General features: G+C 26.0%; 1 protein-coding gene across 1 annotated transcript in view; it reads left to right on the forward strand.

Moving 5' to 3' along the window:
- Positions 1 to 2655, forward strand: part of LOC142325960 (apoptosis-resistant E3 ubiquitin protein ligase 1) — a 291698-nt gene extending 289043 nt beyond the window's left edge. Inside the window, exon 18 of the mRNA XM_075367936.1 lies at positions 777 to 2655. The gene's annotated coding sequence lies outside the window, so the exon portion shown is untranslated. The remainder of the gene's footprint in view (positions 1 to 776) is intronic.
- Positions 2656 to 7082: the final 4427 nt, after the last annotated feature.

Consider the following 7082-nt stretch of genomic DNA (forward strand, 5'->3'; position numbering starts at 1 on the left):
AGTGTTGTAGTTGTTCTCTTATTATTGTTATTATATTATAGAAAAAAAAACTAATTGAGAGTATAAAGAGAAACTGAACAGTAATAAATGTTTATTTTATATAAGACCATCCAATTATTTTAAATTATTATCTATTAATGAAGTACATTAAAGTTATTGTGGTAACAAGAATAAGCTACTTTTAAAATTAGAATTATAGGTAGTGTACTCAAATGTGTTATTGTATTTGATTGCTATATAACGGTCTTAAAAAAATGTAAAATGCTGAATTTCAATTTTAAAAAATGTATATATATAAAGGAAAAATTCAGTAATATTATACTTAACTTTAATAATGGAAAAATTGCAAATTTTTAGATTATAAAATATCAATTTAATAAATTAATAAAAATAAAATAACCAGTCACAGACAATAGTTTTTGAACAGATGCAGAATGGATCAAAAGCAAAAATGTTTCATTCATTATTTTATTTTTTAGTCCTTTTTTTTCACTATGAATTATTGATCATTGTAATCAACACTCTTAATCTACAAAGTGTGTGTGTATGTGTGGGGTGTGTATATGTGTGTGTGTGTTAAAGAGAAAAAGAAAGTAAGAATGTACAAGCATATAAGAATGTGTGTGCATGCATATGTATGTCATTAGTACGTACCAGAGCTACTATTTACAAAACAAATAAGAATATTATATTTACAAATTTTCTGAATTTAATTGTAAAATTATGTGTATAATTTTATTTGTTAAAGTCCTGAAAACAAGTCTTGCATTTTACAGATATAGAAGAACATTACAAATTGTTGAATTTTGATGAGATTTGTGTTGTACTTGAATGAGATTTTAGTAACTCTGTCTGTAATTTTAACCTATTTAAGAGTAACTGTTTCAAGATTAGTATTTACATCTCTAAAGAACTAGCACCTGACATAACCTCTTCAGTATTGTCAATAACATCATGTGACTATCTTCTTCAGTAGATATTTCAAGCTTGCATTCCACTAGCTTCAGTACAAGATTAGAGTGTAAGTCAAGTCTTTAATTACCAACCCATGGTGGTAAAAATAATATAATGCAGATTTTATTTTAACCTAAAAATAATATTGTAAAATAAATCTTATATTTTTAAACAAAGTATATTTTCATAATTTTTTGTAATTGAATCAATCAATCATGTTTAAAAATCAATCTTATGAAATATATATTTCACAACATTGTAAAAAATTCCCAGCCTGTAGGTGTTCTGTTCAAAGATGTTTTTAACATGATCTGGAAGCTCCAAGATGTTATACTGTACTGAACAAGATACTTCATGACCAGCATAAATTATATGTCAGAAATATTTTTGAAACAATCTAACCAACATGCAGTTTCAGCTTATTGTGAAGACTGGCAGCTTCCCATTGATATCCCGATTTCTGACTTTATTTCCTCAACATATTTCTTATTTCACTAGAAATATGCTCAATAATTTTTCCATTAATTGTAGACAGATACCAGTTATAAAAATTTTCATCAACATCATCATCACCATTTACACAGACTCAAAGAAAAGCTTATGCAACTCAACAATTTTTTTCTTTTGCCATTTCACCATATGATTTTCAAGCTGTATTGTTTGATTCTTAAATCTGGATTTTTTTTTTATACAAAACTCAAAATTTGGCCAGTGTTTAATGAAATGAGAATGTTGAACTGCAGTGATGCTACACATACATGTAACAAACACACAGCTGTTGCTACTGTTGAAAAGATAAAAAAAATAAGATAAAATTGAACATATGTTGATATCATAGTCATTGCAAATTTATGAAAAAATAATTTCTATTTCAATCAAAAGACATCAATCCCAAAAACATTTTGAAACTACCTCATGCATACTGTGAGACTTCTTTCAAACTACTTATCATATTCAAATTTATTTTTAATTACAACTTGTGTGATCTGATTATGAGAACTCCTTGAGTTCTCTCTTTTGAACTGTTGAAAATCAATACCATACAAGATCCCTAGCAGAAAGACTTCAACTTCCTTCTGAATGTGAACTTTCCTCTGAATTTGATTGAGTAGAAATAATTTAATATTACCTTGTTAGATAGTTGAATAACAGGTGAGCTAAAAATATGATTCACATTAAAAAACGCAGTTATGTTATAGTAACCATTTTAAATCAAAGGAATAAGCATTAGATTGAGTATATCTAATAAAATAATTGTTGGTTAATTATATTTTGTAATAATCTAAGGTTTTTTTAAGATTTAACCTTTTAATTCATAACTTAAGAACAAAATTCATCATGAGCAAGTGTGTAATATTTGTAAGTGTGTAAATAAATACACTTTGCAAAAAAGCACAATCTTTACAAAAAAAAAGCAATCCAAAAGGATTCAAAACCAGTATCTTTTATTCTTTTATATAAAAGATGAATTCACTACCACTTTCTACCACTTTACCATAGAGATTGACAATTGCTTGTACAATTAAAAAATTTTTTTATTGTTTTGAACCAGAAAAAAATGTCTGGTGCCCATTTTATGAATAAGTTTTTAACCAAAAAAATAATTTTTATAAAGAATATAGTTATTTATTTACGTTTACTGTAACCGATTTTATCAGTATGTAGAATTATTGTAAATTTGTTTCTACTGTGTGTTTTAAAAGAAAGGGTACAATTTTTATTTTTCTGATTTATTACATTTATGTTTAGATTTTATTAAATAATAGATAATTTATGTATTTGTATAATAATTACCTAAAAAGTAATTAATTTTACATACCGTTTAAATATATTAAATATATTGTATTATATTAATAAAAATGCTTATAAAAATGTATGTATAGGCTTAATTTGTATACTTGATTATGACAATACCTATCAAAGTAATAAGTTATAGCAATATTTATTATAAATAATACAATTTTAGATATTGTACATTCAAACTGTTATTTTAATTATTGTCATTATTACTATTATTAATTAGTATAGTATTTTAATACTTATAAAATTTTATTTGTAAATATCTATTTTTAATTAATCTGTTGAAGTGAAATAAATTCACTTCTACACAATACGTAATGGTTAAATAATAATACTGCATTGAATTAGTATTGTTAGTGCATATAATTTTAAAACTTTCTTTTAAAAATATAAAATAATGATTATTTTTTATGAAAAATAATAATTATATGAAATACACTATTTTTTAATAAAAAACAAAGTCAGTTTAATCAAATATAGTCGGGCATTTTTACCACAATGTTATGAAAATATTCATTATGTACAGGTTCAAAATATTTTAAATGTTACATTTTTTTTTCAAATATTAGTTTACTCAGAATTATTTGTTGTCAAAAAGAATAAATTAATGAAAAATATATTGATTTTTTTTTCTAACAGAACCTAAATAAATTTTAATCGGATGAAAATTAAATCCAGTTATCCATATTTTTACCTTACTTGTAGATTTCAGGGTAGAAAATATTTAATAAACTAGAAATTAGAATAACAATTGATAAAATGTTGAGCCATTTTAGTTAAGTTAGAATATTAAAATATTTAGCTAAATGACAATATCATGAATCTATGTGATTAGGCAGATATTCCTTTTGAATTAAATTGTGAGAGCAGGTAAATTTTTTGGTTTCTAATAAGGCTATATAGCTTACTGGACAATGATCTGTTTTTAGCTTCTCCAAGCAGTTTTATTTCTGAGCTTTTGCATTTTATAAAAACTCTACACTATATTCTTGAGAATCTGAAATACCTCCCACTTTTCTGAAAAATTGGGGCAGACTAATTTTAACTTTTATAACTAATTAATTATAACTTTTTTGGGAAAGTTATCAGCAATAAATATTAATCCATTAAGGAAACATATTTTTAATCAGGAAAACAGTTTATTTTATGAACACTTAAAAAGACATGATATTCTTAATAATAATAATGGTAGTTATGCCTATTCTGATTATTATAATATGTAAATAATTATTCTATTTAGTTTTTCAAAAAAATCAGAAATTATCTTCTGAACTTTTGTTTCTCTCTATTGAAGTGTGCTAATGTGGCAATGTCGCCCCATCATTGAGTTAATACTAAATCAGAAAACAGCATTCATTATTTTTCTGTTGGATGTTTCAGTGCTTTGCTGATCAAGTTTCTGTTTATTTTTAACCCAACCTGATATCACTGAAATTCTGACATCAAAATCCACAGAAGCATTGCTTAAAATCTCACCATTAACCTTTCTTACAATCTCCAATTTTTTATCAGTTATTAAACAAAATGTTTATGTTTACAGGACATGTTAAATACAGTATTACTGTATTACAGGTGTGAAAGTAAAAATGTTGCAACAAACCATCACTCCAAAAAAAAAAAACAGGATAATCAGGCAACAAACTCAACTCAGATAAGAAATGGTTTAAATTCACTGCAGCAACTCAGTCATAGATGTCCATAAATATATAGCCCATTAAATAGCCTATGAATTACCAGAAATGAAATAAATCTATTTAATTAATTATATAATTTATAATAATTATAATTTATAGTGGAATAGGAAGACATATATTGTCAATAAAGAAATATTAAAAGATGAGTAAAACAATTACTGGCAAAAATGACTAAATATCCTGCGTATATATATTTTGCAATCTAGTGTAATAGAATATTCTGTTATAGTTTAGGCCTTCATATATATTTTGGTTATTTTTTTATATTTGGAGAAAATTTGATTTTAACACTAGATTTGTTACAGTTTATCACATATTTTTGTGAATTATGTCATTTAAAATAGTTTTCTTCAATGTTAAACATTTTTTAATTTTACTTTTTTTTAATTCACAAAAAAGACTATCGGGTTTTAATTTGTCATATTTCTTGGCTAAGGTGTATAGTGTTGATTAAAGTTAGAATTAAAGAGCAAAAAAAACAGTTTAGTTTCACTCTTGCTTATACACAGATTCCTTATTTTTCCACTTATAACACCACTAGTGACTCCTGAACAGAAATCTTTCCGTGTTTTGCAGTTTTTGAAATGTGAATCTGTAGTTACAGTTCATTGTGCGTACTGCAGAAAGTTTAATTGTGACCCTCCAATTTACAAAAACATTCGTCAATTGCAAAATTACTTGGAAACGACTGAATTCTACATAAAGGGACAGGACAACCAAAAAAATGTTGAACTAAATATTATAGTCAGTCATTCCTGCATAGAACTAAAAACTCTGTCAGGAAGACCAACCAGAAAATGCCGATGATGATAGTCTGAAATGTTTTAAGGAAACATTTCAGCTTGGTGGAAAAGTTAACATGCATAATTCATATGATGATAGTTAACATGCATGAAAAGTTAACATGCATAATTCATATGATGATAGTCTTAAATGTTTTAAGGAAACATTTACAAATACATCCATATCGTTTATAGCTGTTACAGGCATTGAAGCCTATAGACTACGCTGTGCTTGCCAACTTTGCAATCAAAATCAAGGATGTCATGAAAATTGTCTGTTTTCTTGGTTGTAGTGTATTTGGTGACGAATCAACATTTCAGCTTGGTGGAAAAGTTAACATGCATAATTCATATCTGGGAGTCAGAAAATCCCCATTAACTCTTACAATGCAAAGGGGACTCCCAAAAATTGAATGTTTTCTGTACAACATCCTGAAAGCAAGTTTTGGGATGTTTTCCTGATGCATAATAGGAGTTGCTTATTTGATTATCCTGCTCACATGGCTCTTTCCTCAACTGCAAAATGGACCAGAGAATTTTATTTGACAAGAGGTGCACTAACATAGCTCTGCACGGGCTCAGTTAAATGAAGTTTTCTCCAACTGCTGGATTGGTCGGCTTGAACCTGATGACAGAACTTGTTTTCCCAAGGTCACTCATCTCAATGATTTTTTCCTTTGGTTTTATAAAGAATCTTGTGTGTGAGCCATGTACTGATCTAACTGATTTAAGGCATAGGATTGAAGTAGCCTTAACTTTCATTACTCCAGACAAGTAGAGAAAAATTGAGAGTTACAATTTCATTCCATTTGTGTTTAATTATTGTAAGTCAAATTTAAGAGATAGTAGCTTTAAAACCCCAAACCCCAATATTCTTTTTTGTACAATCTTTATATTCATAATGTGATAATTTTCAATTTTTTGCACTAATTTCTTCTGAAACATGTTAATATTATTTTAAAATAATAAAAATTCCTCTCACATGTAAGGCTAAACTAAATTACAACATTGTTTGCGTCCCATTAACCAGTCTGTTTCTATCTCTCTCTATCTCATGTGCTTTTTTCTGCCTTAAGGTGTTTTTTTTTCATAATTCTAAATTGATTTATTCAATATTGCATATTTTAAAATTATTCCACCAATGGTGTAATTATTTAAATATTTACTTTTTCATTCTGATAATTATTGCAATTTTCCAATTTAAAGAGTACTATATGTTTTTTTTTTTTTAAATTTTGTCTTTATATTTATATTCTTATTATCCAGTCTGCCTGTTTTTTAAATGAATTATAAATACAGTTTTATTAGAAAAATTTTCTGTAAAATGTATTCTACAAAAAAATATTTTTCCGTTAATTAATTTCTTCAATTGTATCTTTCATTCAGCATTTAATAATGTATAAACTGTATCAAATTAATATTTAGCTAACGATAAAATATAATTAAGTACTCCTGATTCAATAGATAGGTAAACAGTAACCTCACTATAGCATTATGCTAACCAAAAAAACTGGAATTCATGTTTTACAACATTAAAATAGGAATGAAATTTAATGATTTTACTCTTTTTATATTAAAACAGATTTAGTTTTTTTTTAAGGAAGCTCAAAAGTTAATAGCTATTTCTTTGCAGTAAGAGTTTGAATGATTTTGGAAAAATAATTTAAACATATTGTGTACAAAATTGAATGGTAAATTTTTCATTTTAAATAATAATTATTAAGAACTTATGTTTGTTTTATTACTCTGTAATTAACTTAACCTAAAAAAAAAATCACAACCATTTTGTGATAAATGTGCTCGGCTGTATTATACTTCACCTATGACCTATTTTTTTTTTAAATATTCAGAT

This window comes from Lycorma delicatula, chromosome 6, assembly GCF_047948215.1.
Source record: "Lycorma delicatula isolate Av1 chromosome 6, ASM4794821v1, whole genome shotgun sequence".
Taxonomy (NCBI): Eukaryota; Metazoa; Arthropoda; class Insecta; order Hemiptera; family Fulgoridae; genus Lycorma; species Lycorma delicatula.